This window comes from Arachis stenosperma, chromosome 4 (genome assembly GCF_014773155.1).
Source record: "Arachis stenosperma cultivar V10309 chromosome 4, arast.V10309.gnm1.PFL2, whole genome shotgun sequence".
NCBI lineage: Eukaryota > Viridiplantae > Streptophyta > Magnoliopsida > Fabales > Fabaceae > Arachis > Arachis stenosperma.
The window spans coordinates 60,754,434-60,779,103 of NC_080380.1; positions in this window are offsets into that span (position 1 = coordinate 60,754,434).

Genomic DNA, 24,670 nt, shown 5'->3' on the forward strand with positions numbered 1-24,670 from the left:
AGTTTTCGAAAATTACGAAATAAAATTAAGAAAAATATTTTGAAAATCAATTTTTAAAATTTTCAAAAATTTTAAGAGAAAAATGGAAAAGATTTGATTTTGAAAAAGATTTTGAAAAGATAGGATTTTTGAAATTGAAATCTTGACTTGACTAACAAGAAATAACTTATTTTAAAATTTTTTTACTAAGTCAACCCAAAGATTTCAAAATTTATGAGAAAAATAAGGGAAATATATTTTTTTTTGGTTTTTGAATTTTTAATGAAGAGAGAGAAAAACAACAAAATGACTCAAGACATGAAAACTTAAGATCAAAACACATAATGCATGCAAGAACACTCTGAATGTCATGATGAACACCAAGAACACTTTGAAGATCAAGATGAACATCAAGAACTTATTTTTGAAAAATTTTTAAGAAAAGAAAAACATGCAAGACACCAAACTTAGAGATTTTTCATGTTTAGACATTATGACTTCAAAAATGCATATGAAAAACAACAAAAGACACAAAACAAGAAAATATGAAGATCAATCAAAAAGACTTATCAAGAACAACTTGAAGATCATGAGAAATGCACTGCATGAATTTTTTCGAAGAATGCACAAATTTTAAAAACATGCAATTGACACCAAACTTAAAACATGACACTAGACTCAAACAAGAAACACAAATTATTTTTGGTTTTTATGATTTTATTAATTTTTTTGGATTTTTCGAAATATCATTTTGGAAAAATGAAAACAAAGAAAGAAAGAAAAAAAATTTTGAAAGATTTTTGAAAACTTTTTGAAAAGAAAATAAAGGTTGAAACAAGAAGAAAATTACCTAATCTGAGCAACAAGATGAACCGTCAGTTGTCCAAACTCGAACAATCCCCAGCAACGGTGCCAAAAACTTGGTGCACGAAATTGTGATCTCAATGGCGCCAACAACTTGGTACGCACAATTGTAATCTCAACTCTTTTTCACAACTTCGCACAACTAACCAGCAAGTGCACTGGGTCATCCAAGTAATAACCTTACGTGAGTAAGGGTCGAACCCACAGAGATTGTCAGCATGAAGCAAGCTATGGTCACCTTATAAATCTCGGTCAGGCGGATTAAAATGGTTATGGAGTTTTGATAATTAAAAGATAAGTAAACATAGAATAAAGATAGAGATACTTATGTAATTCATTTGTGGGAATTTCAGATAAGCGTATGGAGATGCGTTGTTCCTTCTGCATCTCTGCTTTCCTATTGCCTTTATCCAATCCTTCATACTCCTTTCTATGGTAAGCTGTATGTTGGGTGTCACCGTTGTCAATGGCTACTTTCCATCCTCTCAGTGAAAATGGTTCTCTACGGTTTCTGTACAGCTAATCAACTTCCAAGACAGGGCATACTGACTGGCTCTTCTTCTCCCCTGAGGTCGTTCCTTTTGACAAACTAGAAGAAGAGGAAGAAAGTCATCAGCAACATGTCAAGCTAATGACACTAAAAGAGCGCTTGTTGGGAAGCAACCCAACTAGAGGTAGTTTTCCTTTCTTAGTTATTTCAATAAAGGAGTTAAGTAGATTTTTCTGTATTGCAAAGAGCTAAGTTTGCTATTGCACAGCAAAGTAATTCAAGGGTGAATGTGTAATTCTAAGTTTGGTGTTCCACCAAAGATTTCATTAAAAAACACATTTCAACCCTCAGCATGATTAGGCACTAACTCCAAATAATCAGAGAAACTACTAAACCATTGTTTGCTTTCTAGTTCATAGTTTGTTTTATTAAATTGTTAAATTTTTAGAGAAAGCACTTGATGTTTCATGCATGTATTTACTCTGCTGCATATAGAAGTAGGCAAGGAACTAAGTTTGGTGTTTTCACACCAACTTAGGTCCAGAAAATCACAAGAATACATGCATGCTAATCATCTCTCAAGTGCTTGGGGAACAAGCAACTTTCAAAATCTTTGCAGGAAGACACTCAATCTCTTGGAAGGAATGGACACCATCATATAAAGAGGAAAGAAGGGCACAAAAGCCAAGGATGGTGATGACAAGGAGGAAAACAAATGGACTCCAAGAGGTTGTATTGTTCTCTGACTGACTGATGAGCGGATAATTTATACGCTTTTTGGCATTATTTTTAGGTAGTTTTTAGTAAGTTTTAGTTACTTTTGAGTATATTTTTATTAGTTTTTATGCAAAATAAACATTTTTAGACTTTAATATGAGTTTGTGTGTTTTTCTATAATTTCAGGTATTTTCTGGCTAAAATTGAGGACCTGAGGAAAAATCTGATTCAAAGACTGAGAAAGGACTGCAGATGCTGTTGGATTCTGACCCTCCTACACTCAAAATGGATTTTCTGGAGCTACAAAAGCCCAATTGGCGCGCTCTCAATTGCGTTGGAAAGTAGACATCTTGGGCTTTCCAGAAATGTATAATAGAATTGAATGTCTTCCACTAAAGGCCTATATCTCTCTCTGTTTTCATTTATTCTCCTTATATTTACTGCTTGCTTGGGGACAAGCAAGACTTAAGTTTGGTGTTGTGATGACAAGTCATCTTAGGCTAGTTTCACAAGCCTTTTTCATCTATTTTACTTGGTTTTCATGCATTTCTTAGGCAATAAGTAAGTGTTTGGATGAGAAATTCATGCTTGCCTTGATTCAATCAAACATTGCTAATTTTATGCATTTTCATGAGATTTTTGCAAGGTTTAGTTGATGTTATGAAAGATGCAAAAATCTAGTGATTATGCCAAGGCTTTCATGCATCTGTTTGGTTGATGACAGGCAAGAAAGAAGCAGAGAAGTGGAAAAGAGCACCTTAGCACCATGCTTGCTTGAAGAACGCTGCGTTCCTCACCCAAGAAAACCTGACCATTGACGCGTACGCGTATAAGTGGAAATTACGAAGGGCCACGCGTACGCGTGGTAGAGACCAATGCTCTTCAGCCACGAGCGCTATGTTTTATTTCAAAAAGCACCTGCGACAATGCTCAAAGTTGGGATGAAAATCTAGCCAGGGACGCATACGCGCGGGTGACGCGTACAAGTCGGTGTGACAATAGTGATGGAGCATGCATTCACATGGATGAAGCAGCAGCGTGGATGTGGCATGTTTGAAGATCCATGCGTAAGTGTGGGCGACGCATATGCATGGAAGAGCGCTCTCAACGCGAATGCTACGCTCTCTAAGAGAGCGGTGCAGGGGACGCGCACGCATAAACAGGCAAACAACCCTTTTGTTGGATTAACATCATTCCAAGCCCATTTAAACAAGCAAGCAAGCCCATTCATATCACTCAATCAAGGCCACAAGAATCATCTAGATTTAATTTGATTGTAATTTTCTTTTAATTTCATTTCAATTTATAATTTAGGAAAGCCTATATAGAGGCATTGGTTTCATAGAATGAGGAAGAAGGGGCTGAGGAGTAGGAACTGGCAGTAGGAGTAGGAGTAGAGGCTGGAGGATTAGAGACTCCAGAGCTCTCTTGGAAGATTGGAGACTCCAGAGCTCTCTTGGAGGATTAGAGACTCCAGAGAGCTTAGCTTAGAATTTCTTTTTCTTTTCTGCACATTACATTTTAGTTGTATTGAATTTAATTTTCTTTATGCAATTTTAATTTCATGCACTTTTCTTCTGCAATTTACCTTTATGAAATTTTACATTTCCGTTCACATTGAGATTAATTTACTTTCATGCAATTTACATTACCTGCAAGAGGTGAGAAGCTCTATTATAATTCACATGATTGAGTGGACTTCTTCTTCCTCTCAATTGTTTGGGTATCTATAGGATATCCTCTGTTTTGATTGAGACTCATTCACTCCAAAAGGGGATTTGAATCTATTAAATGCTTGTGTGAGCCTCGGAAGGGGAATCATGGCATTAGAATTGGGGCTCTATCCTTCACAATTCTCTTGACCAACACTATTTGGAAGGAATTGAGGTCCTGAGAATTTGTGTGGCTTATGGATGAGAGACATGTACTTAACCTCTTCTCATGACAATTGGATCAAGGAATTGACAAGATTGATTGTGATTAGAGAGATTGGATTACCAAGGAATTGGGATCCAATCAATTTCAATCTGCTATAGATCTACTCATATAATTGAGAAGGGAGTTGAGAACCATTTGATTCATTGTGGATTATGATATCTCCAATCCCTAATGAATCTTGTTCTCTGTTATTTTTTATTTTGATTGCTTTGAGCTTCATTTAATATTCAGTCATTTACTTTTAGCACTTTAAATTCCTAGCAATTTACATTCTTTAATAAATTTCACTTAATTCACCAATGTTAACTTGACTAAACTAATCACCTCACTAAAGTTGCTTGATCTATCAATCCTCGTGGGATCGACCTCACTCACGTGAGTTTTACTACTTGATGCGACCCGGTACACTTGACGGTTAGTTTGTGTGGAATCAATTTTCCCACATCAACAAACATTTTCTTCAAGTGGAGAAATCCACCTGTAGAGCTGTCCAATGAAATTTTGGACATCTCAGACAAACCATCATAGAACACGCCTATGATGGATCACTCTGAGAGCATGTCAGGAGGACATCTCCTGATCAGTTGCTTGTATCTTTCCCAAGCTTCATAGAGGAATTCACCTTCTCTTTGTCTAAAGGTTTGAACTTCTGCTCTAATCTTGCCCATCTTTTGAGGAGGAAAGAACTTAGCAAGAAAAGCATTAACTAGCTGTTCCCAAGAGTCAAGACTCTCTCTAAGTTGGGCATCCAACCAGAACTTAGCTCTGTCTCTTAAAGCAAAGGGAAAGAGCATCAGCTTATAAATCTCTTGATTTACTCCATGAGTTTTTACAGTATCACAGATCTATAAAAATTCTATTAAGAACCGATGTGGATCGTCCAGTGAAAGTCCATGGAATTTGCAGTTTTGCTGCAGAGGAAGGATCAATTGAGTCTTAAGCTCAAAATTGTTAGCTCCAATGGCAGGTACAACAATGCTTCTGCCATAAAAGTCAGAGGTAGGCATGGTGAAGACAACAAGGACCTTTCTGGTCTCCTCTTGTGGTTTGGCCATGTCCCCTATTTCTTGTTCAAAACTTTTTGAAAGGTCTCTTCCGAAGTGTTGTGCTTTAGCTTGTTGTAAATGCCTCCTCAGAGTCTTTTCAGGTTCAGGATCATGAGTCAGGAGGGATTCTTTATCCTTGTTCCTGGTCATAAACAAGAAGCCAAAAAAAATGGAAAGGAAGAAAGTTCTTTATGCCAATTGGCAAGAAGCTCATCCTTAAAGTCAGAAGTAAAGAAAGGAGAAGAAGATAAAAAAATAAAAATAAAAATAAATAAAAGAAGTAAAAAAATTACCTTGGAAATAATAAATAAAAAAAAGAAATCATAAGAGAGCTTTCTATGCCAGTTGGCAAGAAGCTCCAAGTGAGATGTGAAGAAGAAAGGAAAGTATATAAAGAAGTTGAGCTAGAGCTAGGGCATGAAGTATAGTTGAATGAATAGAGATGAGAAGGGAAGAGGTATAAAAAGAAAAAGTAAACAAGATTTAAAATATTTTTATTTTTATTTATTTATTTATTTAATTTTTCAAAAAATTAGTTAATTAATTTAAAAAGAAATTAAAATTTAAATGTTAAATTTTCGAAACAGAGGAGAGAGAGAGGGAGAATTAATTTTCGAAAATTAAGGTAGATAAATTTTCGAAAATTAGTTAGGAGGTTTTGAAAAAGAAGAGAGAGAAGATAAGATAGATATTTTCGAAAATTTGAGAGGGAAAAGTTAGTTAGGAAGTTTTGAAAAAGATAAGAGAGAAGATAAGATATTTATCAAGAAAAGATAAAAATAAAAATAAAAATAAAAGATAGGATGAGAAAAGATTTGAAATAAAAATTTGAAATTTGAAAAAGATAAGATAAGATTTTAAAAAGCTTTGAAAAAGATATGATTTAAAAAATAGAAGTTAGAGAAGATAACATAAGAAACAAAAAATATAAGATAAAAAATTGATTTTGAAAAAGATTTAATTTCAAAAATTTTAATTTTGAAAAAGATAAGATGAGATTTGAAAAGGATAAGATTTTTAAAAAAGATATGATTTTTCTTTTTGAAAAATTTTTCATTTTGAAAACTTGACAATTAAGATATGATAAGATAAAATTTTGAAAATCAAAATCTGAATTTTTTTGAAAAATTTTCGAAAATTTATGGTTAAAATTAGTTAGAAAAGATATTTTTTATTTTTTGAATTTATAAGGAAAGAGAAATACGCAAAAAAGACACAACTTAAAATTTTTAGATCTAGCAACCTTGTTTTTCGAAATTTTGGAGGGAAACACCAAAGGACACTAAACTTAAAAATTTTAAGATCAAGACACATGCAAGACTCAAGAACACAAAGAACAAAAATTTAAAGACTCAAAGAGCACAAAGACATAAAAAGAACACCAAACTTTAAATTTTTAAGAAAACGAAAGTGAATTTTCAAAAATTAAAGAAAAATTAACAAGAAAATGCCAAACTTAGAAACTTGACACAAGATTTAACTAAAAAAAATTTTTGAAAAAAATTTGGAAAATAGGACTCAAAGGACATGAAATTACCAAGAACATTGACACATTCAAAAAATGCAAGGATTAAACAAAGAAAAATTATTTTTGAAAAAAAAATAGAAACGAAAATTGGCTCAAAGACAATTCAACCAAGAGCATATGTCTGGGTTTTAGCCAATTGAGCTAGAAATTTAACATGTTTTTGTAAAGGCATTTAATATTTTCAGAAATTAGTGAAGAAAGAAATAAAAGACTCAACAACAATACAAGTCTCAATACCAAGAACAAAAATTAAACAAAGAAAAGAAAAATATTTTTGGAAAAGGTTTTATTTTTTTCAAAAAATTAGAAGAAGAAAACAAAAATTAAAATACTCAAATTAAAAATAAAAAGCATTAATCTCCACATACAAGCCTTTTTCACTATACAAGTTATACAAGTTCTGAAAATCCCTAATCCCTAAAACGCGCCTCTTCTGGCATGTATGTTTCACGCATCTCCTTAACAGATTTTTCAATCAACCAACGCGCAAATATATAACTTCCTTTTTCGAAAGGATTTCGTTTCCTCTTTTGAATTCCTTCTGCATTTTCTTGTCTTCTCTCTTCGATCTCTTTGTGCGTTTCTCTCTCCCTTCTCCTTCGCCGTTTACGTAAGTTTCTCTTTCTATTCTCTTTCTCCATTTTTCTCGTTTTACATTGTTTCTGAAATTAAGCTCTAAAATCGTTTTGAAGAATATGGATGATTCAACTTTAGATTATCAGCTGTACCAGAGCGAAGTGGATTTTGAATTTGAATCCAATGAAGTTCCTGAGGTGTGGTTTAATTCCAGTTAATAATTGAATTTGAATTTGAATCCAGTTAATAGTTTATAATTGTGAAGTTGAATAATGCGTGAACCTTGTCTGTGAAATTTGCTATTTATCATTCCTTGCTTGAATTGAATCTCATGTACTAGTTCTGATGAATTTTCTGCATTTTATATCGACGTTCGGGTGTAAATCAGGAATATTTGGGTGTATTTTAGGAAAGTTTGGGTGTATTTACAGTTTATGACTTTTCATCTCACTGAGGGTGAATTGTGTTATTTTTTTAGTTGAATTGTTTTAGTTTCTGTTTAATGATGATTCATGAATCAGATTTTTGTTATTTTTTATTATGGTTTTATAGTTCTATTTGCATTCTATAGTTTATGCTTGTTTTAAAATGGTGTATTTTCGGTGTATTTTGCAGCCCCTCTATGGTATTGATGAGAAGTTTGTTCTCCACAAACAAGCGTTTTTCTCATACAAGTCTTTACAAGTCTTCTCCTCCTTTTATTGTTTTGAATCCAATCAAGTGGCTGAGGTGTGGTTCAATTCAGAAGAAAAAAATGTAGCATTAGAGGAATCATTTTTCTATACAAAAATGCTATTTGTACACTAAAATCAGTTACTAAAATCAGCTACCAATGTATTTGTGTATAAATACATGTGTGGTTTAATTTATTTTCAATGTATATTTGTATTCCAGTATGTATTTTATACTGGTGGCTGACTTTGGTGGCTAATTTTAGTGTACACGTAGCATAACTCATTTCTGTATTTGCACCAAATTTGGGTGTAAAACAAAGATATTTGGGTGTAACACGAAGATATTTGAGTGTGTTTCAAGGAATTTTGGGTGTAGTTTTATTCTGATAAGTTTTGCATAATTTAGAACTCTTTCCCTTCATCCTCCTCATCTTCTGCTGCTTCTTTTATTTTCATCATCATCACCATCTTCTTCTTCTTTATTTCTTATTCATGTTTTTCTTTTTGTTTTACCTTCTCAAGTTTCTTCTTGTTTTACTCTCTTAACAAGAATAAAAATAAAAAATCAAAAGAAGAAGAAACACATAATGCTCTAAAATTACTTAGAAAATGATGAACTTACATTTATTTAACTAAAAGAAAGAAAGAAATAAGGAAAAGAAGAAGAAAAAAATACAGCATTAGAGGAAATATTTTTCTATACAAAAATGCTATTTGTACACTAAAACCAACCACTAAAATTAGCCACCAATGTATTTGTGTATAAATACATGTGTGGTTTAACTTATTTTCAATGTATATTTGTATTCCAATATGTATTTTATACTGATGGCTGAGTTTGGTGGATGATTTTAGTGTACACGTAGCATAACTCATTTCTGTATTTGCAGCAAATTTGGGTGTAAAACGAAGATATTTGGGTGTAACACAAAGATATTTGGGTGTATTTTAAAGAATTTTGGGTGTATTTTTATTCTAATAAGTTCTGCATAATTCAGAACTCTTTTTCTTCCTCCTCCTCATCTTCTGCTGATTCTTTTTTTCATCATTATCACCATCTTCTTCTTCTTTTTTTTTTCTTATTTATCTTTTTCTTTTTGTTTTACCTTCTCAAGTTTCTTCTTGTTTTACTCTCTTAACAAGAATAAAAATAAAAAAATCGAACAAAGAAGAAGAAAAAACACATAATGCTACAAAATTACTTGGAAGAGGATGAACTTACATTCATTTAACTAAAAGAAAGAAAGAAATGCAGCATTAGAGGAAATATTTTTTTGTACAAAAATACTATTTGTACACTAAAATCAGCCACTAAAATTAACCACCAATGTATTTGTGTATAAATATATATGTGATTTAATTTATTTTCAATGTATTATTTGTATTCCAGTATGTATTTTATACTGGTGGCTGACTTTGGTGGTTAATTTTCGTGTACATGTAACATAATTCATTTCTATATTTGTAGCAAATTTGGGTGTAAAACAAAGATATTTGGGTGTATTTTTATTCTGATAAGTTCTGCATAATTCAAAACTCTTCATCTTCCTCATCCTCATCTTCTACTGTTCTTCTTCATCTTCTTATTTCATATTCTCATAATTCTTTTTTGGAGGAAAAATCAAACAAGGACAAAAAAAATACATAATATTACAAAATCAAAAGGAGAAGGAGGAGAAACACGATGATGAAGATGAAACTCGCAAAGAAAAAGGAGGAAAAACACAAAGAAAAAGGAGAAGAAGAAGGAAGAAGAGGAGGAGGAGGAGAAACGCGAAGAAAAAATGACAGTTATGATTTTCATCGAGGTAGAAGAAGAAGAGTCGTTCTTAATGGTGAGGGAGCGCTTTGGAAACGTGATGCACGTGTTAACATGCTTTTGTTGGTGAGTGTAACTTCTGTTGGGTTTGGCCCAACTTGTAAGACTTGTAAACCAAAAAGACTTGTATGTGTAGCATGACTGAAATAAAAATTACCTGATCTAAGGAGAAAGACAATCCGGCAGTTTGTCCAAACTCAACAATCCCGGGCAATGGCGCCAAAAACTTGGTGCGCGTGTACGCAAAACCCACACTATTTCATACAACAACAGCAGTACCAGCAAGTGCACTGGGTCGTCCAAGTAATACTTGAGCGAGTCAGGCTCGATCCCACAAGGATTGTGGCTTGAAGCAAGCTTATGGTTGTCTTGCAGGTCTTAGTCAGGCGAAATCATAAGGTTTTATGTTGGATGTGTAAAGCATGTGTTTTCAGGGATAGGAATAGATGATAGGATTAGATTGAGAGTTGGAGTTGCTTTGTCTTTCTGAAGTAACTTTGGTACTACCATTTTCTTTGCTTTTCAATGATCTTCTTCAATGGCAAGCTGTATATGATTGACACTGATTTGAGCAGCTACCAATACTCATCCAGATCTGAACCCCCGATTTAAGGTGGATCCATCTCTACTTGAGGATGAAGCGCGTACAGTCCATTCTCCTTCGTGATCCTACTCAAAATGCCACAGACAAGGTCGGATCTTCGGGATCAGAGAATGCTGTATCTTTGGGTTCTAGCCTCAAACACAAAGACCCTACTCTCCCTAAAAATTGGCTAAATTGATGTCACAAGAAGTCCTTAATGAAGTTGTTGATTAGCCGTCTGAGAGATGTATAATCAAGCTATTGTTCGTCACTGTCCAGTGAAAGACGCATTCTGAATCCATGTAGACGCAGGTGTTTGTCAGACACGTTCATCTTAGATCATCCTATTCATCATGATGAAGTACAAATAAACATCTTAGAGATAGATTAAACACGGATCGAAGAAGAAGAAATAGTACTTTTATTAATTCATAGGACTCAGCAGGCTCCTTCCCTCAACCTAGGAGGTTTAGAAACTCATACTGAAATAAAAACACAAGGATGAAAATAATGGCAGACCTCCTTGAGGGTAGGTCTCCTAATGGAGAATTTGAAGAACGTAAATGATGATGATTATGATCCCCCCTTAATTACATAAGTTTAATCCCTTAAATAGATGACTAGTAGGGTAAAACAGTCTATTTAGTGCTAAAATCTACTTCTAGGGCCCACTTGGTGAGTGTTTGGGCTGAACTTTGATGAGATCCATGTGCATTGAGACTGCTTGGGCATGGAATGCCAGCTAGGGGGTCCTTTTTGGGCCTTTGGACGCTGGGCTCTGCTATTTGGACGCTGGACCCTTGGAAGGGGGCAGGAAGCTGGCGTTGGACGCCAGTTTTGGGCCTTCTAATCCGAAGCAAAGTATGGACTCTTTTATATTGCTTGAGCTCGAAGCGGTGATCGCTTGGCAGCAAACAGTGTCACGATCGGAGCTTCGGATTGAAAGTTATGTGAGATTTTCATTATGGGTGAGGATTTTGAATGTTCTTCTTTCACACCCTTGGTGTTTTCAGGGTGAATTTATTTGATGGAGGAGGGATGAGCTAAAACCATTAAGTGGTGATGAAGTGGGTTAGGCCTTGGGCCTTATGTGGGCTAAAACCTTTAAAATTAGTACCGAAATTTGTATTTTAATAATTTTACCACATTGGATTAATAAAATTTAATTTCCTAGTTTTTTTTATTAATAATTAATTTATTGACTAATTATTCACTAATTATGTGGGGTTTACATCATAAGGGATACATATAAATAAAAGATTTGATTTCAACTATAGTGATTATCACTCGTCTTATAAATCTATTCAAAACGTTAAATATTCATTATTCAAAATTCAAACTTAACTTCTTTACTTATAAGAATTTTAAAGCTCAATTAATATCTCATAACATAATCAATTACAGTCTCTGGCCCAACATATAATCAAATCTCGCTACGGACTCTGGCCCAACATATAATCAAATCTCGCTACGGCCTCTGGCCCAAATCAAGTCAAAACACGGCCTTCAGCCCAACTCAAATCAGATCTCAAAACAAAATTAATACTAGCATCAAATGAGACAAAACAATTCTAATCAGGGAACAGTTACATCCAAATCTTTCTAAATAATAACTTAGTTTCCAATTTTATAAAAATTTTGTCAGCATCTTCTCTAAAATTCAGACCTTGCCACCTTTCAACGGTCCTAACCAAACTAAACCAAACATCTCAACCATTCAAATCAATTCCAGTAAACTGTTATCACAACAACAACAACTCAACTCAAGGAAATCAACCAAATCCAGACTTCAAACAACCAATCCAGTAAATCATAATTTAAACCAACTTTAACAAAACCAATCAATAAATGGGAATTCTCAGCCTTCTCAAAAAGTTTCAAAACTAAACCATTTCTCAATATAAATATATATAAACTAGATTTTCAATGCAAATTATTTCTCAATATAAATATACCAATTGGATTTCTAAATTAAGCATTCATTAACTATGACAACGCCAACTCAAGCGTTCAAGAATTCAATAAAGTAACAATCACATTCTTTCAAAATAACACAGTCAATCCATAAGACCCATATAATCAGCAAAAAGTATATTTTTTTTGCATCAATATCGATTTATAACAATTCTTGATAATAAAATGAGTTTAAAAAAAGTCCCCTTACCTCAATCACGACTCAACTACGCGAAAAAACTCTTTTTCTCTGGGCCCGTAATAGTGGCAGCCACATCCCTCAAAACAAGTAGTGGAACATGACCCTACAATACCAGAACCTCAGAATCTTTAGCAAATATCATACAATACTAAAGTTCATGGGTTCTGGAACGAAACGCTTACCATAACTAAGAAGTAACAGCTGAAACAAGTAGCACCAGTCCTAGTGGTGGTTCCGGCGGCCATAGCGACTCCCTTACCAGTCAGAGGTGCAACAATCACTACTACAGCAGCTCAGAGCATGCTCCATTGCGTTTCTCTCTCCCTCTTTGTAGTTGTCTCTCTTGCCTCAAGCTCGTTCTCACTCCTCTGGTTCTTCTCCTCCATTGCGACCCACTTCCTTCTCTTTACCATATTAAAGGTGGTAGCGGCGAACGACTCCAGAGGCATCGATCGTGATGGAAAGCAGTAGCTCGACAGCGTCCATGGAAAAATGCCAATGAAGGTGCGGCGACAGCTCCAGCAATAACTCCCTAATGAGCTCTTTCTCTTTACCTGATCTCTCTCTCTCTCATCGTTAGCATTGGCAGCAACGGTGGGACGGACTCGACGGCGACTCCAAGACAAAACAGTGGCAGTATGTGAGATGGTCGCATGATGGTGAGCTGGGTATGGCAGTGAGGTCTCCTTCCATCTCTTCGCGGTTCTCTTTCTCTCTTCCTCTACTTTAATTGAGGTTTAGTTAAGTATAAAAAATTAAGCTATTTCAGCATAGACTTAATGTACCTATGCTTGAAACAGGTTGGCCATTCATACAGTCTAGGAAGCTTTTAAAATTTTCTTATAAGAAAAGAATGGTTTTGAATTTTGGATAATTAACTAATTTCTTTTGAAAAAGTTTTGGATTTTTTTTGGATGTTAAACCTTTGGTTTTTTTTTAAAAGATTCACAAGACAAGCAATGATCACGATGCTTGAAAACAGTTTTCTTTTTAAATATCTTCTTATGACAATTCTGAAAATCCGTGGTTCGACTATGTGGTTAGGTTCTCACCCCTTACAGCTTTTTCTTGTACGATATTGTTATATTAGTTTAGTTATTATTTATTTTTCCCTTGTCATTAATAGTGTATCTTGTAAAGAGGGTTAGGAGTTGTGATGGTTATGTTTGTATGTTATTATATAAATAACTTAGTTATTTTTTGTGTGTGTGTGTATGTGTGTGAATATATATAATTGGTTGTGATTGATTTGTATGTATGTATATGCATTTTCAAACAAAAGGTATTTTTAGTTTTAAAAAGAATAGTTTATACGGTTTCGAGTTTTACAAAGGCTCCTATTTTATTATTAAGTGTATGGAAGTCATCGTAACACTCCTTACTATCTGAGCGGCGCAGCCGGAAGTGTGACATTCTGGTAGTAAGGGTGTTATATTATGGTATTAGAGCAGTCTTTTTTGTAGAGCCTGAGGAATGGATTGACTATGCTTTTGTTCCATACTCTGAGTGTCTGTCATGTTGTAGGTCTTGTCCCAATGATGAGAGTTAGAATTTTATGCACATGCTGCCTATTGATTAATGTCGTTAGTTGATGAGCTATAATTTGTCGTTATAGAATTTTCCAATAGAATTGTGTCGTGAGTATAGTCTAAACCAACGAACTTAACGCATCAAACAAAGAAAGTGTGTATCCACAATTCAAATCAATAACCGAGAGTATTATCCCGAGTTGTTCTCCCGAGTCATTGGTTAGGAGTTCTCTTGTTGTTTGAGGTTGAATGCGAGAAATGTAAACAAGCTTGCATAAAAGCAAGGAACAAATAACAAGTAGGCTAAGGGACACAAGATTTTGAACTATACAAAGGTGAGTGACAATCAATCAATGTAAAAGCATTGGCTATGGTTAGAAATTGGAATTTCTATCCTCATTGTCTCCAACAATTGTGATAAGAATTGGTTATTGCTCTACTTAGTTAACCTCTAACTATAAAGAAAAGTCAAGTGGAAATAATCAAATCGAGTCCACAAGTCCTAGTCAAATCCTAAGAAAAGACTAGAGTTAGTGTCATTCAAGTCAATTAGAAATTTCCAATTATCATTCAACAAAAAGCTTTGACAATTCAAGTGTCTCCAATTATCCAACCCCTAAGCCAAGAGTGAAAATCTACTCCATAGCTATAGTTGACATTTTCTCAAATATTTGGTGAACAAGAATGAAAGACATTGTGAAATTGAGAAGAGAAATTGAATTCAAGCTATCTAACACAAAAAATTGGCAACAATCAAACAATCAACAACAATGAACATGAAATTCCTCAATGCATTAATAGAAATCAAAGTAACATGTTCCAAATCCAAGATCTATAATGCTAGAATAACAAGAACACTAAATTGAGAGTAGAAGATTGAGATCTACAAACTAGAACAATGTAGAATTGAGTTTGAATTCAGATCTAACCAAAGGATCCAAGTGCAATTGGAATTGAGAAAGCCAAAACCTAGAGAGAAGTTAGAGTTTCTCTCTTTAGAAACCTCCAAAACTAACTACCCAAAAATATCTAAAAAAATGTCCAATGTGTCAAAAGTGTGAATCCCCTTCAATTCTTGGTCTTTTTAGATATTTTCCCTCCAAAATTCTACTCAAAACTGGGCCTGAAGCTCCTCTAAAACTGCCAGCCACGAGTTCATTAAAGAAGTTACGTGCCGAGTGTCACATGTACGTATGGGTCACGCATACGCATCGATGAGATTTGTGATCCACGCGTACGCATCAGGCGTGCGTACGCGTCGATGAGAATTCTTCCTGGCCATGCGGATGCGTCCACTTTTGTGCGCCTATCCCAGATTTCAGCTCCCACGTGTGCGTGTCGATGCCAATGCTCCACAGCTCCATTTTTTATGCTTCTTCCACTTATGCATGCTTTCTTCCTCTCTTCTAGACCATTTTTTCCCATATAACTCTGAAATCTCTCAACAAATAGATCACGGCATTGAATGGTAATAAAGGGAGATTAAAATATATCTTATTTAGAGCTTAAAAAGTATGTTTTCAACCATTAAGCAAGATTAGGAAGGAAACATAAAATAATGCATTTTATGTGAAATAAGTGTGAAGGAAGTTGATGAAATCCTCTAAATTACGCACAAAATGTACCACGAAATAGTGGTGCATCATTAGTCTACCATTACGTACATCACACTATTAAGTTTGGCCAGCTTAACACTGATAATTTATGTAAATGAGAGCAATAACGGGTTATCGTAGGCGAAATAGAACTAATAGGTAACACATGTCGTGGCGTTTGGGAAAAGTTAGAAGTTGAAGATTTAATGTTGGTATGAGATCAGTGTGCAGACGTTAAGCACGTTGATGAGCGGATAGTTTATACGCTTTTTGGCATTGCTTTTAGGTAGTTTTTAGTAAGTTCAAGCTACTTTTAGGGATGTTTTCATTAGTTTTTATGTTAAATTCACATTTCTAGACTTTACTATGAGTTTGTGTGTTTTTCTGCGATATCAGGTAATTTCTGGCTGAAATTGAGGGACTTGAGCAAAACTCTGAAAAAGGCTGACAAAAGGACTACTGATGCTGTTGGAATCTGACCTCTCTGCACTCAAAATGGATTTTCTGGAGCTACAGAACTTCAAATGGCGCGCTCTCAACGGCGTTGGAAAGTAGACATCCAGAGCTTTCCATCAATATATAATAGTCTATACTTTATCTGGGAATTGACGACGTAATGTGGCGCTCAACGCCAAGTACATGCTGCTGTCTGGAGTTAAACGCTAGAAACACATCATAACCCGGAGTTGAACGCCAGAAACACGCTATAACTCGGCGTTCAACTCCAAGAAAAGCCTCAGCTCGTGGATAGACCAAGCTCAACCCAAACATACACCAAGTGGGCCCCGGAAGTGGATTTATGCATCAATTACTTACTTCTGTAAACCCTAGTGGCTAGTTTATTATAAATAGAACTTTTTACTAGTGTATTAGACATCTTGGGACGATTAGTTCTCAGATCATGGGGGCTGGCCATTCGGCCATGCCTGAACCTTTCACTTATGTAATTTCAACGGTGGTGTTTCTACACACCATAGATTTAGGGTGTGGAGCTCTGCTGTACCTCAAGTTTCAATACAATTACCATTACTTTCTATTCAATTCTCTTTTATTCTTATTCCAAGATATACGTTGCACTTCAAACTTGATGAATGTGATGATCCGTGACACTCATCATCATTCTCACCTATGAACGCGCGTGACTGACAACCACTTCCGTTCTACTTCAGGCCGGGCGCATATCTCTTAGATTCCCCAACAGAATCTTCGTGGTATAAGCTAGATATATGGCGGCATTCATGGGAATCCAGAAAGTCTAACCTTGTCTGTGGTATTCCGAGTAGGATTCCGGTATTGAATGACCGTGACGAGCTTCAAACTCCTGAAGGCTGGGCGTTAGTGACAGACGCAAAAGAATCAAGGGATTCTATTCCAACCTGATTGAGAACCGACAGATGATTAGCCGTGCTGTGACAGAGCATTTGGACCATTTTCACTGAAAGGATGGGATGTAGCCATCGACAAGGGTGATGCCTCCAGACGATTAGCCATGCAGTGACAGTGCATAGGACCATTTTCCCGAGAGGATGAAAAGTAGCCATTGACGATGGTGATGCCCTACATACAGCTTGCCATGGAAAGGAGTAAGAAGGATTGGATGAATGTAATAAGAAAGTAGAAATACAAGAGGAGCACAGCATCTCCAAACGCCTATCTGAAATTCCCACTGTTGATTTACATAAGTATTTCTATCCATTTTTATTTTATTTATCTTTATTTATCCAATCTAATCACATTTGACTTTATGAGTCCACTTAACTGGGATTTACAAGATGACCATAGCTTGCTTCATATCAACAATCTCCGTGGGATCGACCCTTACTCACGTAAGGTATTACTTGGACGACCCAGTGCACTTGCTGGTTAGTTGTGCGAAGTTGTGAACCATGGTATTGGCACCAAGTTTTTGGCGCCATTGCCAGGGAAAGAAAAAAGCAATGAATTTTACAAAATGCAATAACATATGAATCACAATTTCGTGCACCACACGTTGTTTTAACCCTAGCTTGTTTTATAACCTTTCACCGCCTTGCTTTACCATCACATGTTTTAGCCATGTTATCTTTCGCATCAAACCTGCTTGTAACTTTTGCCTTGCAATCACACTCCTACCCTTATACCTTTATGCCATATGACAATCCAAGTATTTGATAACTGTATGTGCATATACTAAGATCCTTTTGCTTTTTCCCTAAATGCATTCAAAAATGAAGGTGATATAAACTTCTTTCATTTTGTATCAATTTTTTAGGACAAAAATTTTTATAAGTGGAGTTGGATGTAAGGCCCCAGATTTTTGGAAATTAAGTAGTAAGTTATTTATAATTTATAATATTTGTTGATAGTTTTATTTAAAGAAAATTATTTTTTCTAAAAGTAATTAAATTAAATTTTATGATACTTTGAGTTTAAAATCCATTAGGATTTATGAAATTTTCTAAATAATTAAGTATTTTCATATTAGTGATTTAAAGTTTTAATAAATAAAAATAATGAGCGTTTTATAAAATTTAAATTGAATAATTCAAAGTTTTGATTAATTTTATGAACTAAAAGAAAATTTAATTATTCATCTCTAATTTTAAATTAAAGTACTTAATTGAAAATAATTTGTAAGTTTTAAAAAAATAGTTTTCATAAAGTCAATTATATTGGATTAAATTTGGTTTTTCATTAATACTCTACACAAACCCTAATTCCCAAATGAAAACCTTAAATTTACCTAACCCTTACTCACCCCACCCCTTGTTTCCACCGCCACCTTTGCTTACTCACCCACGAGAGAAAAGGAAAATGGAAGAGGGAGAGAGGACTGTGGGCCAGCCATCGCTGGGGAAGGAGGAACCGCTCTCGCGCGTTGCTGTCACCAAAGTCTATCTCGTCATCGTCGCTGCCAGGTCATTGTCGCTGCTTCCATTGAACCAAAAAGGAAAAAGAGTATGTCATACGAAGGAAGGAACCTACATACGCCGTCGCCAGAGACATGAAGGGGAAGGTTGCGCAAGAAGGAGCCGCCGTCACTGGGTGGTCGTCGACGAGCTTCCATGGCCACCATCGGCGAGCTTCGAAGAGATAGGAGGTCGAGGAGAGAGAGATCAATAGAGAGAGCTTTTGTTCATGCAGTCGTGCCTCCACTACCACAGATCTATCCCCACTGAGGAGCCAAATTCGTCACCACTATTCTAGCCACTATCGCTGCCGTCTGGTTGGTCACCAGCAATAGTCGCTGCTGCTGGAGCTCGCCAGAATCAACTGATGGAGTTGCCACTTCTCGGTTCTTGGTTCTTGCTCGGTACAATAAGTTGTTCTTGCCTTGAAACCCTTGCTGTTAGCATTTTGTTATAGTTTGTTGAGGATTTTACGACGTTAATATCTCATGGTCGAGTTACTCTAACTGCATGTGGTGTTTTTTGGCTGCTGCTGTGGGTGCGGTCAAAAGTGTTGTTGCCGCTATGAACTGAGAGAAAAAGGGGCTTTGACGCATTTGGTTTTGAGAGTTTTGACAAATTGTGGTAGGGGTTTTCTTAAAGTTATTTTATATTAATAAATTGTTATAAATAGATTTTGATGCAAAAAATATGTTTCTGTGATTATGCGAGTCTTACGAAAAGGGTTTTCTTTGGTAATGATTTTTCCAGTAATTATTTGGATAGTTGCTCAATTCATAGTAATGTGAATCATTTTGTGGTCCTAAAAAATATCCCATATAGTTTACTTGCTCATACTCCATCATTCCTCATTCTCGATATTCCCAACCACAATCAACATAGTAGCATGAATCATTTTGTGGTGGTGGGAAGTATCCCAGGCAATTTGCTTGCCCAAAGGGTGATGTAAACTCCATCTCACTTACTCTAAAAAAAACACAATCACCAAGATATATAGAAATTAAAATTCCTTATGGCACAGTTAAGGAAATTTTAAGTGAGGTAATAACACAAACGGTTATGTAAGAAAAGGAAAGGAAGAATTAAATGTAAATAAATGACTAAAACAAAAAAAGTGTCTAACCTAGGTAATCAATTAACTGGTAGTTTGTTAACCATAATTAAATGGCGTCAAAAACTTGATACAAAATTTAAAACTATTTGCAAACTACCGGCAGGTGCACCGGACCACATGAAGTAATACCACGCTGATGCCTAGGCATCTTAGACTAGTTTCATAAGCCATTTTCATTAGTTTTTACTTGGTTTTCATGCATTTATTAGGCAATAAGTAAATATTTGGATGAGAATTTTATGCTTGTCTTGATTCAATCAAAGATTGTTAAATATGTACATTTTCATGAGATTTATACAAGAATTTACTTGATGCTATGAATGATACAAAATCTTGTGATTATGGCAAGGCTTTGATGCATTTATTTGGTTGATGATAGGTAAAAATAAGTAGAGGAAGTGCAAGGAAGAAGCAGAGAAAGCAACGTTGGTGGCCAAAGTTGGCTCACCAACATTGTCTCAAACGTTGATGAAAGAGGACAAAGCAACGTTTCAAGGCTTGATGTTCAATGTTGGTGGCCAAAGTTGGCCCACCAACGTTGCTGGCAACGTTAATTGAAAGGGTGCCAACGTTGGTGGGAACGTTGGTGAACCAACGTTACCACCAACGCTTCGATAAAGTCCTTGGAAAATTTGGCTATGAGGCGTATGCGTCGATGACGCGTACACGTGAAAGCAGATTTTAGCCTGTCTCGTGAACGCCTGGGCGACGCACACGTGCAAAAAGCAGTTTGACGCGTACGCGTGGGCGACGTGCACGGGTGAAATGGGAAAATTGACCATTCACGCATACGCGTCGGCGACACGTGCGCGTGATCTGACGAACGTTGGTGCACTAACATTGAGTCAAACGTTGCTGGCAACGCCCAGAAGGGTTTTTACATGCAATATTTGAGCTCAACATTTTTACACAAACGTTGATCCCCAACGTTAAGGCCAATTTCATTCCAAAGGGCACCCATGCAAGTATGAACGTTAGTGAATTAATCCCAATGTCAACGTTACTAAAAGAGTCACTCCTAACTGCTTCAATCAAGGCCAAGGCCTACATCCAAGTACATTGAAGACCCAATTAAAGATATGCAGGAGAGTATAAATAGAAGATTTTTTGAAGATTGAAAGAAGGCTCTGAAGGCTGGAGGATTAGAGATTCCAGAGCTCTCTTGGAGGATTAGAGACGACAGAGAGCTTAGTTTAGGATTTCTCTCTTGTATCCATTTTACATTCTGCACTTTCTTCTTAGTTTGTAGTGAGCTTCATTAACTTTTATGCAAATTACAATTTTCTGCACTTTTCCTCTGTTGCAATTTTACATTTCCGTTCATATTGCGTTCAATTTACTTTCATGCAATTTTAATTTCTTGCAATTGTTCTTAGAGCGATGATCAACTAATCCCCACTTCATTAGGGGAGGAGCTCTGTTGTGATTCATATGAATTGAATGAAATTCTTTTTCTCCTCAAAACGCTTAGGTAGATAGGAGATAACTCCTATTTTGAGTTAATCCATTCACTCTGGAAAGGGGGTTTGGATCCATTGAATTTCCATGTGAGCCTCAGAAGGGGAACCATGGAAATTAGAACTGAAGCTCTATCTCTCACGACTCTCTTGATCAACACCATTCGAGAGGAATTGAGATCTTGAGAGTTGGTGTGGCTTATGGATGAGAGACATGCACTTAACCTCTTCTCATGACAATTGGATCAAGAAATTGGCAAGATTGATTGTGATTAGAGGGATTGGATTGTCAAGGAATTGGGATCCAATCAATTACAATCCGCCATAGATCTACTTATATGATTGAGAAGGAAGTTGAGACCCATTGATTCATGATGGATTATGATATCTCTGTTATTTGTCACTTTGATTACCTTGAGTTTCATTTAATTGCTTTGAATTTACTGCTTCCTTTAATTTCCCAGCACCCAATCCCCATTTACGTTTCTTGCAATTTATTTTTCATGCAATTTAAGTTCCTTGCCATTTACGTTTCCGCAATTTACATTCTGTCATTTACTTTCAGCACTTTAGAATTCTTGCAATTTACATTTTGTTGATCCAAGTTCACTCAATTCATCAATATTCACTTGACTACACAAATCAACTCACTAAAGTTGCTTGATCCATCAATCCTCGTGGGATTAACCTCACTCTCGTGAGTTTTACTACTTGATGTGACCCTGTATACTTGCAGGTAGTTAATGCGGATGCAATTTTTTCGTATCAAATTTTTGGTGCCGTTGTTTTGGATTAATTTAGATTGACAATGATTAATTGGGTGATAAGTCTAGATTAAGCATTTTCTTTGTTTTTGTCATTTAATTTATTTTAATTTTCTATTTTCTCTTGATACAGAGGTGTGATGCACCACTATTTCGTGGTATAATTTGTGCTTAATTTAGGTGCATTTTATCCACTTTTCCCACATTTATTTAAGGAAATAACATGGTTTCATAATTTTCTCCTAAATTGTGCTTAAGTGTAAAAACATGCTTTATAGACCCCTTAAATTATTAATTTTGATTCACCTTTGATTCCATTAGATTCCTTGATGTGTTTGTTAGTGATTTCAGGATGAAAAGGGTTAGGAATGGATCAAAGGAGTGAAGTGAAAAGCATGCAAAGTGGAGAAATCATGAAAAACCATGGGATACACTCATCGACGCTCACGAGCAGGAGATGCGCACGCGTGGAAAGTGAAGTCGCATGGCGACGCGTACGCGTACATGACGCGTACATGACGCGTACGCATGGATAGCAAATTGTCAAGCGACACATACGCGTGACCCACACGTACGCGTCGGTTCTCACACGTGACCTACTTAAAGTGAATCTGCTGGGGGCGATTTCTAGGCTTCCTAGGCTCAAATCCAACTCACTTCTGATGCTATTAAACCCAAGGAATAAAGGGGGGAGTGATCTAGTGAGTGATAGTTTTAGTTTATTTTGTCATGCTTTAGTTAGTTTCTAGAGAGAGAAGCTCTCCCTTCTCTCTAGAATTAGAATTAGGATTATGATTAGGATTAGGATTAGGTTTAATTCTTCTCTAGGTCTAGGTTTAATTCATGTCTTCATCTACTTCTTCTTCTCAATTTCTTGTTACTACATCTTGTTCTTTCATTCTTTTGTTGTAATCTCTTTTATTTTGTTCACTTTGTTGTTGATACACTCTTGTACCTTTTATTTTCTTTTAATGCAATTTGAGGTATATCATGTTAATTGTGCTTTCTTTGAATGTGGTTGTTGATTGCTTGTATTAGGTAGTGTTAGATCTTGTATTTCTTTGCAATTCAATCTTACTTTCCTTTTATGCCTTCCAAGTGTTTGATTAAATGCTTCGAAGGATGTTAGAGTAGATTTTTGTGTTCTTAGCTTGGGATGGTAACTTTGGTGAACTTGAGTTACTAATGTCGAAGTGTTGATAATTGATGTCCATTGACTCTAGCTTTCCCCAATTTAATTAGTGAGAAGGTTAGGACCTATGGATTAGGATTAGTGTAGCTCATTTTACTTTCCTTTATTCGTTAGAGGATGACTTAATGGGATTAATCCTTGCAATTATCATATTTGGTTAGTGACAAGGAGAAAGATCCTTGACCATCATTCCTTGCCAAGACCTTTTTATCATTTGAATTTCCATTTGCTTTCTTGCCATCTATCTTTCATGCTTCTTATCCAAAGCCCCAAACTATACATCTCATAACCAATAACAAGAACACTTCCCTGTAATTCCTTTGAGAGACGACCCGAGGTTTGAATACTTCGGTTATTATTTTTGTTGGGATTTGTACTTGTGACAAACAATTTTTTGTATGAAATGATTGTTCGTTGGTTTAGAAACTATACTTGCAACGAGATTCTATTGTGAAATTCTAAGCCATCAAAATACCTCTCATCACGAGTCAGTGGATTAGTTTTGCTGGAAAGTAAAGAAATGGAAGAAACAACTAAAAGTTCAGAAGATAAGAGTAAACAGCTGAATTTAAAACTTAACCAATCAAAAGAAAAGAAAATTGCTCAATCTAGTTATCCTCCAATTTAGTAATTGTCAATACAAAACTAATCCCCGGCAACAGCGCCATAAACTTGATACACAAAAACTTGACTCACAAAATTCAAGATGGTCGTTATAGTGTCATAGTAACATGTTACAATTCAAATATCAAGCTATGATTTTCCAAAAAGAAGAACACACATGCATATAAAAGAAATGGAAGACAATCATGCAATTGAAAGTATAAAAGATAAATAAGAGGAAAAGGAACTTAACCACCTTGTAGATCTTCATCTTTGTTGTTGTCATTTTCCTCCTACTTCTTCCTTCCCCAACACCAAACTTAAAATGATTGCTTGTCCTCAAGAAACAAATAAAATATTGGTGGTGGAATTTATGATTAATCATGAATGTCTTCAAGAAGAGATGTAAGTAATGCATGTGTTTAAGCAGGCAAAGATTAAGGATAACAATCAAGGTACAAAGAAAAGAGATAATATGATTGCATTAATAAGTTAGTTGTGCATGGTTCTATGCATGAAAGGTAAGTGGCAACACCAAACTTAGTGTGACACTTTTATTTTAGAATGATGCAAGTACCCACTAAAGATTGAAGTTCAAATTGTTGCATGCAACACCAAACTTAGAATGCAATCATATGCCAAATTATTGAAAGTAAACTAAGCAAAGAAAGAAAATGTTACCAAAGGTTAGGTTGCCTCCCAACAAGCGCTCTTTTAATGTCATTAGCTTGACGTGTTGTTCTTGAATTTTCTTCCTCTTCTTCCAATTGGTTATGAGAAATGACTTAAAGGGAGAAGAAGAGAAGATTGATACCCCTTAATTTGATTGCCTCCTAACAAGCCTTTTTTTGTTGTTATTAGCTTGATTCCTCTTGCTTGTTGGGGTGGGGTTTGGATTGCTTTTTGTTGACCTTCTCTTTTTTCATGGATGTTGTCTTTTGTTTATAGGTCACAATTCTTCTTTGAGTGCTCTCCTTGATTGCCTTCACTTCCTTGATTTTAAGACTTAGGTGTTATGTGATGGTTAGAGTGTCCTCTTCATCAAGAACCTCCTGGGTTGATGGTTCAATTAAATCATCCTCCATACAACTCTCTACTTCCTTGGATTGTAGACTCCCTTGGTTGTTTTTCTCCCTTACAACCTCCTTCTTTATTGGGA